Raw genomic sequence first — 10,389 nt, forward strand, 5'->3', positions numbered from 1 at the left:
TGTTTTATCAGTGCATACAAATTAATATTAAGTATAACTCATAAAGATTATTGAATTTCATCAGAGAACAAGAAATATAGCAACTGAAATAAGTGTGATCTCATCGAACCGGTTTTTTGAAAATTATCGTCGCTATCATTTCGTTAACTTGCACTTGGAGGATTACGCTTTCTAGATAGTAATAAAAATCATTGTATTTTTGATGTTATATAATTTATATCTTCATGTAATTTATAAGCCCTAAATCTAGTCATTAGATTTTTAGATGTTCTTGAAATATTCCAGGAATTAAAACTTCTATTTTATTTCTAAATTTATGATAATCTTCATTTTATCGACTATGATAGGCTCGTGTCGAAATGAATTATTTTGGAGCTTTTTAATGGCAGCTTCTGAACAAGATATGGCTTTTCCATATCACAGACACAGTAGGTTTTATATGGGTAATTTATTTTATATAGAGCTGTAAGATGTAGAATTAATTCATCTCGATGATGAAAATTCAATTGTCATCGAGATCCAATTTACATCGTAAGATGTAAAATTTTATCCTGAATGATTTTTGTCTAATATATTTTGAATACAGATAAATAATGAATAGTATGGCTAAATGTTCATCGGAGGCCAATAAATAAAAAATGAATAGTAGCTTTATATATCAATATTGTATGAATCTCAAGAACCTAAAAAAAATCAATAATGCATCCAGCGAGAAGCTTTTAATTATATAATTTTTTTATTATTCATTATAGACAATCAGAAATACAAATTTTTATGATTCATTAAGTGATCCAATAAAATGTCATTTAGAGATCTCTTCCAGTGAGGAGATTCCCATATAATAATCTGTGTTCCAGTGAGGAGTAAAAGAAACAGTGCTTTAATTAAAAGTTAGTAGGTCTTGTGGCCATTTTTTGAGCCTTCTGGTTGGAGCATTTTTTTTTTATTAATTGCATTGCTGGATTTGGATATTTGTCTAATTTCATATGGTTTTTGATTATATATATATTTTTTTTTATCCCAGACTCTATAAGAAGATTATTACTTTGCAACTTTCAAAATATTAATTTTAATATGCCTCTACTTGTTATAATTTTCATAATTTTTTTTGTATATTTTTATATCAGTTATTAAGATATTTAGATAATTAATTAATTTATTTTTATTTCAGATACACACGCAAATGTTTACACCTATATTGGCGAAGTATGTGTTTCGGTCAATCCTTACCGGCCCATGAACATATATGGAGCAAACTACGTCACACAATACAAAGGTATATTTAAATGCTCATTGCCAAAAGAAACAAGATAAATAAACATCTTGAATATTATTGTTCTTTCTGAATTTGTCTTCTGCATTTGGCATGGTTAAATTTAGCAACGATAAATAATACTAAAATGTAAAATTTTGACGAATTTCATGGTAAATAAGATTGAACGTTTGGTATTGAATTTTATGCTTTCACAGTTGCGCCTAAAGCTATATCTAATACTTTAACATTTTAACCTGAAGCGAAATTCAGTTGGTTTGAAACCAATTATCTTGAATTCAATCAGTCTACATTTTTCCTTCTACTTTCTCATTTCAATCAATAACTTTATATTAACCAAACTTATATAAGATTTCAGTACTTATTTGAATTTTGAAGAGTATAATATTTTGTATTAAGTTTGTACGCATACAAACTTATGCATTATTAAATGCCTTGGAATTCACGATAATATCAAAGATTTTTTTAATCGATATATTATTTTCATATCTCAGTCAGGCAAGGGTGCCCGGTATAAGAGATTATGAAACAAATTATATATTTTTATATATACATATCATTTATTTCATTATACATTAATTAGCCCTATATTTAAAATATCTTTAAATATCTCTTTAATCTTTTTCGTCTTCAATTTCTTTATAATATTTATTTATTTTCCTTTTGAAGTTATTGTCATCACTGGTCATCTTAATATTGATTGGCAGTTTATTATATATTTTTCATGCGCTCCATATGACATTTGCCCTTATTTCTTTTCTTCTATTATGTCCAATGTGAACATTTCTGTGTTGTCTAGAGTGTTCATATTTAATTTTTTATTAATTAATTTAATTAATTTATCTCTATTGTAGTACTTATTTTAATTCAGTTATATTTCATTTTTTGTATTAATTGGCATTTCTCTATTTTAATTGTTATGTTGTGAATGAATATTTTTTCTGTCTGTAAGTACACATTCTATATCATAATTGATAGTTCAGTTAGAATTTTGTAATGAACTGGTTTTTCTATGAATTTACAATTTTATAGCTAATATCAGATATGGCTTTCAACTTCCTCCAATGCATCAAATTAAAAAACCGTACGAATTTTTGTCTTAGAAATATGTTGTTCTGATTTCATGTTTCTTGTCTTTATTCTTCATAAGAATACCCTGGCATTTTTAATAGAATTGCTGTGTTCTACAGACATTATTGTATGGCAATACAACCTTTGTGTTTTTATTTATTAACCAATTTTAAGTGTCATTGTCTTAAAGAATATCTACAAAGCTAATAAAAATAAAATTAATTTTAGGGCGCGAGTTGTTCGAAAATCCTCCCCACATTTTTGCGATAGCAGATAGCGCTTACAAGACTCTGAAGCAGAAGGAAACGGACACCTGCATTGTAATCAGCGGAGAATCAGGTTCTGGTAAAACAGAAGCCTCCAAAATTATTATGAAGTACATTGCAGCAGTAACTAATCAGGGGCAACAAGCGGAAATCGAAAGGTAGGTTTTTAATATAAATTCTATATATAATGTAATATATAAACTTTATATGGTTTTCATCATGAATTTACCGATAAATCAATACCTAAAGTTAATTCTTTTTAGGGTAAAGAATGTGTTAATTCAGTCAAATTCAATTTTGGAAACATTCGGAAATGCCAAAACTAACCGCAACGATAATTCATCCAGATTTGGAAAATATATGGATATCAGTTTTGATTTTAAAGGCGATCCAGTCGGTGGTCACATCACAAACTACTTGCTTGAAAAATCTCGAGTTATTCAGCAACAAGCAGGAGAAAGAAACTTTCACAGCTTTTATCAGGTATGGATTAACACCTCCGTTTCCAACCTGTAGGGCGCTCACCCTCTTATAAGGGGGCCTGACTCTTATAAGCTGGGGCGCCTACCTCTGCTTCCAAAATACTATTTTCAAAAATGAACTATTTTTTTTAAATCATACAAAAATACAAAAAAATAATTCGTTTTTATGCATATTTTGAACTACCCGTAGGGTAAGTTATTGTAATGGGCCGAAAATCGGAATTGAAAATTTTTACATTTCTCGACGTTTTGAAGGTTTCTGAACATTTTGGCATACCTCAGAAAAATGGATGTGTGTGTGTGTGCGTGTGTGTGTGTATGTATGTATGGATACAAATTTTCAGTCACGTTATCGGCGCACGGATCAACCGATTTGAATGGTTCAAAAAACATTCGATTCCTATTGATAGGAAAAAGAGCTGATTAGTTTTTGGCGAAGGCAGGTCTAGCCGTTTCGGAGATACGGAGCAACGAGTGCAGAAAATAGAAATCGACTTTTTGAGAGACGGAGTATCCGATTTGAATGATCTAAAAACATTCAATTAGTAATGATTGGGAGAAGTGTTTATTAGTTTTTGGCAAAGGCAGACCCAGCCATTTTGAAGATACGGAGTTAAATATGTAAAAAATGGCAGTTTTTTGAGAGAACTAAGCGTCCGATTTAAATGATTCAAAGAACTTTCTGCTTGTCTTAAGAAAATAATTGATTTTGGAAAAAAAATGTATTTTTTTTTTTTTTTTTAGTTTTTTGTATATCGAAAATAATTACATTGTTTATATTACAATACAATTACAATATTTATAATAATCTATTTGAAAACATTCAGTATTCCTCGAACATTTTGTTACGGTACGGGAAGTTCCAGCAATTTGCCTTAAGGCACGATGCCATACACCCCACTAGTTTTACATAATATTGCATGATAATTTGTAGTCTGATAATATCAGTTGAGTACTTATGAAATTGAATAGTTGAAAAAATTAAGGGGGGCGCAACAATAATTTTATTGGAGCGGGGGTGTGCAAAAAAGGTTGGAAATCACTGGTTTACCATCTAATATCTAGTCTAGCTTTGTAAATGTTGATTCATATTTTAAAGTGACTTGATCTTTTTTTCAGTTAATAAAAGGATCAGTCGAATCTGATTTGAAAAAGTATAATCTATCAAGAGATCCTGCCTTATATCACTACACTTCTCAGGGCAGCGCGTCCAATGTCGATTCAATAAATGACAAAAGTGATTTTAAAACCACTTGTAATGGAATGAAAACACTAGGTTTTTCGGTTGACGAATGTGATACTGCATGGAGAATTGTTGCTGCAATTTTGCATCTGGTTTGTACAAAATACTTACAATTACTTGGAACAACAATATACATGACAACATTGTTAAATTGTATTTTTCATGAATTTGTAATTATAATTTGAGTTTATTTTAGGGAAACGTATCCTTTGCTGCCGACCAAGACAAAATAGTAATATCTGATAAAAAGCAAATGAACTATGTCTCAACCTTACTAAAAGTGACGGACCGTGAATTGAACGAAGCCCTAACTCAGCGCGTAATCGCTGCCAGAGGTGATGTTATGCGCAAAAATCACAACTTATCAGAAGCCGAATACGGACGAGATGCCTTGGCTAAAGCTATATATGTTAATTATTATTCACTTGGATTGTTGAGAAAATAAATAATGTTATTCAAGTTTCCCAAAATGTAGAAACTCGATACAATCGTGTTATTGGGGTTCTTGATATTTACGGATTTGAGATCTTTGACAATAACAGTTTCGAACAGTTTTGTATTAATTATTGTAATGAAAAATTGCAGCAACTGTTTAGGTGAGTAACAATTATACTCTAACAAGTAGTTGCTGATTGTCCTTAATATTCATTTATATTTTTTTAATATTTTAGAGTTGGTTCTTAAACAAGAGCAAGAAGAGTATAGAAGGGAAGGAATCGAATGGAAAAATATTGATTACTTCAATAATAAGGTTTGTATAATGTTTTTTTAGTTTGTGTTGGAGTTTAAACTAGTTTCGAGTTTCTGAAAGTGCTCGATATTCTTTTTACTATATGTGGCACACTATTATAAATGTAATAATGTCTATAATTTTGTCTAAAAATAATAGATCACGACTACAAATCTATAACAATTCTTTACTGATATACTAAAGCAACAAAATAAGATAAGATATACAGTTAGAAAATAATTCATTTTTTCAGATTTCAATTTTATCAGACCATATTACAAATGTTTAAACTCTATTTTGATCTAAGTAATCATGTGAAATTTGATAAGTAATTCAGTAACAACATATGCAAATTAGATAGAAGTTGATGATGTATTATGATGATTTTTTTTAACTTCAAGTGCTTTTGATGACCAAGGTTTTATAATAACATTTAGATACCAGACGTTTTTTATTATACCTGTATCATATAATGATATGCATTATTTTCGAATCAATATATTTCACTATTTTAGGTGATTTGTGACCTGGTTGAACAACCTCATGTTGGCGTAATAGCAATTTTGGACGAAGCTTGCTTGAATGTAGGAAAAGTTACTGACGAAATGCTCTTGGAAGCGATGGATAAAAATTAAGCGTACATGCCCATTATTCGAGTAGACAACTTAAACCTATGGATAAACAATTAAAACACAAAGAACATTTTAGAATAACGTATGTATTGCATAATTGTACTAATGAAAATCAATCGTCTTAAGTTATTTCTATAAAACTTTAATTATACATATTTTATTAATTTGATTTACATTTTTTAGCCATTATGCAGGTGATGTGATATACAGCATAAAAGGATTCTTAGATAAGAACAAGGATACTCTGTTTCAAGATTTCAAAAGATTGCTGTATAATTCTTCAGATCCTATAATTAAAAATATGTGGCCTGAAGGAGCATTGGACATCACCAAAGTAAGAATAATTTAAATCATTTAAATTTTGCTTATATAGAACTACTAATAATCTTGTGAATGTATTGATTATTTAGACAACCAAAAGGCCGAAGACTGCCGGAACACTCTTCTGCAATTCAATGTTAGCTTTGGTCGAAACTTTAAGTTCAAAAGAACCATTTTACGTTCGATGCATTAAACCAAATGACATAAAAAGTCCGACTATATTTGATGACGAACGATGCAAACATCAGGTATACAGTAGTTATTGTATTTATTTAAAATGATAAAAAAATATTATTAGTAGTATAGTTATACTTAAAAAAATGTTTTTCAAGGTTTCATATTTGGGTCTCGTTGAGAACGTAAGAGTACGTCGCGCCGGATTTGCATACAGGCAGAGATACGATCGATTCCTAAAACGGTTAATACCAGTTTTGCTTAAATTATATAATAATAATGTACTGAAATTTCATGAAATTAATAAATTATATTTTAGATACAAGATGATCTCTGAATACACATGGCCTAATTTCCGTAATGGTAATGATAAAGACGGCACTCGTGTTCTGCTGGAACAGAAAGGTTTTGGAAAGGATGTCAAATATGGACATACCAAAATATTTATTAGGTACCTCATCACTTTAGATAATAATAAAGATAAAAATAATATCATTATTGGTTATTAATTATTCTTTTCAATTCACGAAAGGTCACCAAAAACACTATTAGCATTAGAAAAAGCTCGCAACGAAATGATGCCAGGAATAATAATTTTGATTCAGAAGCAAATTCGAGGATACATTTGCAGAGAGCAATACAAACGTATGAAAGCGGCTCATGCAATTATCAAATTTTACAGGTGCAATATTAAATTATAAAATTGATACTTATCATTATTTTTTGTGCGCATGAAGTTTAAAATTTATAATTAAAAACTTTAGGAGGTACAAACTGCGTAGTTATGTAAGCGAAATGAATCAAAAGTTCCAGCATGCCGAAAGAATGCGTGATTATGGAAAAAGCATTATTTGGCCAAAACCACCTCTCAAGGGCATTGAAGAGCCTTTGAGAAAAATGTACCAGAGGTAATTACAATAACATAAAATATTAACTTAATATTTCATTGTGAGTTTTTTTTAAATGTCGATTTTCAACTTTTGTAACAATTTGATAATATTCTTACAAGGTGGCGATCGATCGTATAAGATTCTAAGCTGCGTACCGAAGGAAGAATGGCCTCAATTAAGAATAAAAGTGGCTGCAGCTTCAGTTTTGAAAAATAAACGAGCAGAATGGGGTCAAAATCGAAGATGGCTTGGTGATTACATGACCAATCTTAATGAGAATCCAGTTTATAATTTTACAATGCAACCGTACATAATTTAAAGAACACAGACCGATTTTCAACAGTAATGTTCTCTTGCACCGTCCGCAAATTCAATAGGTAAATTTTCTGCACTTTTGATAATTTCGCACTAGACTCATACTTGGGTGTCTAACAATTTGATGTTTACATTTCAGATTCAATAAAAGTGCTGATCGTGTGTTACTAGTCACAGATAATTCATTTTACAAAATTGATGCAGTAAAGTTCAAATCAATGAAAAAACCAGTGCCAATTCAAAATGTAATGTACAATAAATTTGATTTTGATGAATACTGTCTTAGAATTAGGAACTAATAATCAAAAAATTGATTTTAATTATTCTTATTTCAATAGTTTTATCATTCAAATGTCTAATTAATTATTTATAATATAATATTTAAAAATAATAATCTTAACAATCTTATTGTTCCAACAGATTGCAAGCGTGTCTGTGACTAATGGCCCTGATCAATTGGTGGTAATACATTCTCCACTTGGAAATGATCTTGTTGTATGCTTGCTGCCAATGGCTACATCACCAATGTCATCATTAGGAGCTGTAAATGGAAACTATGACTATTCGATGACAAATATTAATAGTATGACGCCTGGAACTAAATTATATCCAGAGGATCGTGTTGGAGAATTAGTAGGAGTTTTATGTAACAGATATTCCAAGTAAGCGATAAAGAGCATCAAATGTATATTATATTTCTTAAGTTTTATTTCAATAATAAAATATTCTCTTATTTACAGATTAACTGGTCAAGAATTAAGAGTGAATATTCAACAAAGCTTTCCTTGCATGTTAGGTAATAAGACAAAAACATTTACACAAGTATTTCACCTAACGTACAAACACCAACATTTAAACATACAGGACAAAGTATTGAATTGCAACTTCCTAGTTTCCAAAATAGCAATGGGAAAGATCATTAAATATTGTATTTATAGCTCATTTTGTATAATAATTGTATATTGTTTTAATATTTTATTTTAAATTAGCTTTTCAATCATAGGTTTTTAATGGAATTTTATGGTGCTTTAAAAAATATTTTATGTGTTAATTTTTTATCATGATGATTGTGATTGGAAGCTATACATATATTGTTATATATTAAGATAATTATATTTTTAAAATTATTTATTAAGCTTTACATAAAATTACATTTTGGATTTAAAAGAAACTTCTAAAATTGATTCAGTTTGCTAATCGTGTCAATTTTAGTTTTGTAATATTTTAATTATGATACTATAATCAACAAAAATCATTTCATATCGAGAAATGAGTATCAGATATTTTTATTATAATAATTATAAAATATGTATCAACACTAGCCATATAAATGTCATTGAATTTGTATTATTCGTATTATGATAGTGTTAGCATATAAGTGCCTTTAAATGGGTGCATTAAAGTGATAATGGAAAAGTAATTACGTTGCATGTGCATTTAGTTTAATTCTAACCTGAGATGCCATATGCATTTTTTCATAGTACTTACATTAGCTCTAAGATAAGAAATCATTTGTTATTAATTTATATTATTTGAGCCGTACTTAAATTATTTTAATAATATAACTTTCCATTATTAAATTATAATGTTTAAAATAATGTGCACAAAAAAGAGCATTTTTACAATTATAAAAATAAATTAATTTATCTTGTATGTTGCCTATTGAATGATACTTATTTAAAATTTGTTTCATGTGCCTTAATTGCGAAAATAATGAAGCATAAATTATTACAATTAAAAGTATTTATTTTTGCTACTATAGTTAAATTTTATACAAAAATTATTTTTTATATAAGGCTTTCTATGTCAATTATTGTAATCACAAAATCATATTGTAATACATTATGTACATTTTATAAGTGGATTGTAAACTAGTCAAAATTACTATTAAAAATATTTTTTGTATCAAATGTGTAATTTAACAGTACTGTTTGTGCCATTGAGTTTATCATTGTACTTATTAATTGTGGATAATGAGATGAAAGAAAAAGTTAATAAAAATTCTTGTAAATAATTGACATATAACATTCCATATGTTTGTTTGAGCTATTGCTTTCAAGCGTTATTGCATAATTGCAAATATTTTTAATATATATTATAAACTTATTCATATACTTGTATCTTACCCAATTCTTATATGCATATGTTAAATTGTAAGTAAAATAAAAGGCTTGTCTACGATTCACTTTTGATTGATCATTTAAATCAAAAATACAGATATCTGTATACTAATTTTTATAAATATAAATACCAATGAACAATAAGCAAGGTATTTGATAAATAAATATATCAAATCAACCAATAGTAATAAATAAAAAGTTAAATATAATTCTTTATTGTGTAATATTTGTTCTTTTGCTTATGTAGACTTGAACAATTAACATTTTTAGCTTTAAATGTTTGCATATTTTATTAAATAATATATATTTTAGATGAATGCTACATCGCTGATCTGCCATTAGAATAAAGCATTTAAATACTATTCAACACATAACTAAAAAGAAGTCATCTTATTGAAATGTTTTGCTTATCATGCACTGCTATACTTTTACTAATATGGCAGAAACCACTTGTTGCTAAAATTTTCAGACAATCAATTAAATAAAGAATAATTTCTTACATAAATTTGGATTCAAATATTGCATACGTACAGATTTTATGAGTATAAACTTATTGTACATGAATAATTTGAATGTTTTAATTTAAATTTAAATATTTTCGTGCGCATTTTCGGAAATTATATTGGTAGTACATATCTACATGCAACAAGTTCACATCAGATAGAATAGGAAGTGAACCAAAAAAGCAAAAAATTAATAACTGACAATTGGCGAGTTTTTTCACGAACCTTCTGATAATTATTTATACAATTTAATAATTATTGCTTTATTTATAATTAACATATTAAAAAGCGCTTGCAATACTAATATAAGTAAGAAAGATTTCATTAACGTAAAAATAAAAATGAATGTGAGAAAAGAATTAGGTTTTA

At 28.2% G+C, this 10,389-nt stretch overlaps 1 pseudogene; it reads left to right on the plus strand.

The window, feature by feature from the left end:
- Nucleotides 1–382: 382 nt before the first annotated feature.
- LOC113385871 lies at nt 383–9,859 on the plus strand (annotated as a pseudogene).
- The last annotated feature ends 530 nt before the right edge of the window (nt 9,860–10,389 follow it).

This window comes from Ctenocephalides felis, unplaced genomic scaffold (genome assembly GCF_003426905.1).
Source record: "Ctenocephalides felis isolate EL2017-DRISC unplaced genomic scaffold, ASM342690v1 CF-g0.4_SCAFFOLD_00845, whole genome shotgun sequence".
Taxonomy (NCBI): domain Eukaryota; kingdom Metazoa; phylum Arthropoda; class Insecta; order Siphonaptera; family Pulicidae; genus Ctenocephalides; species Ctenocephalides felis.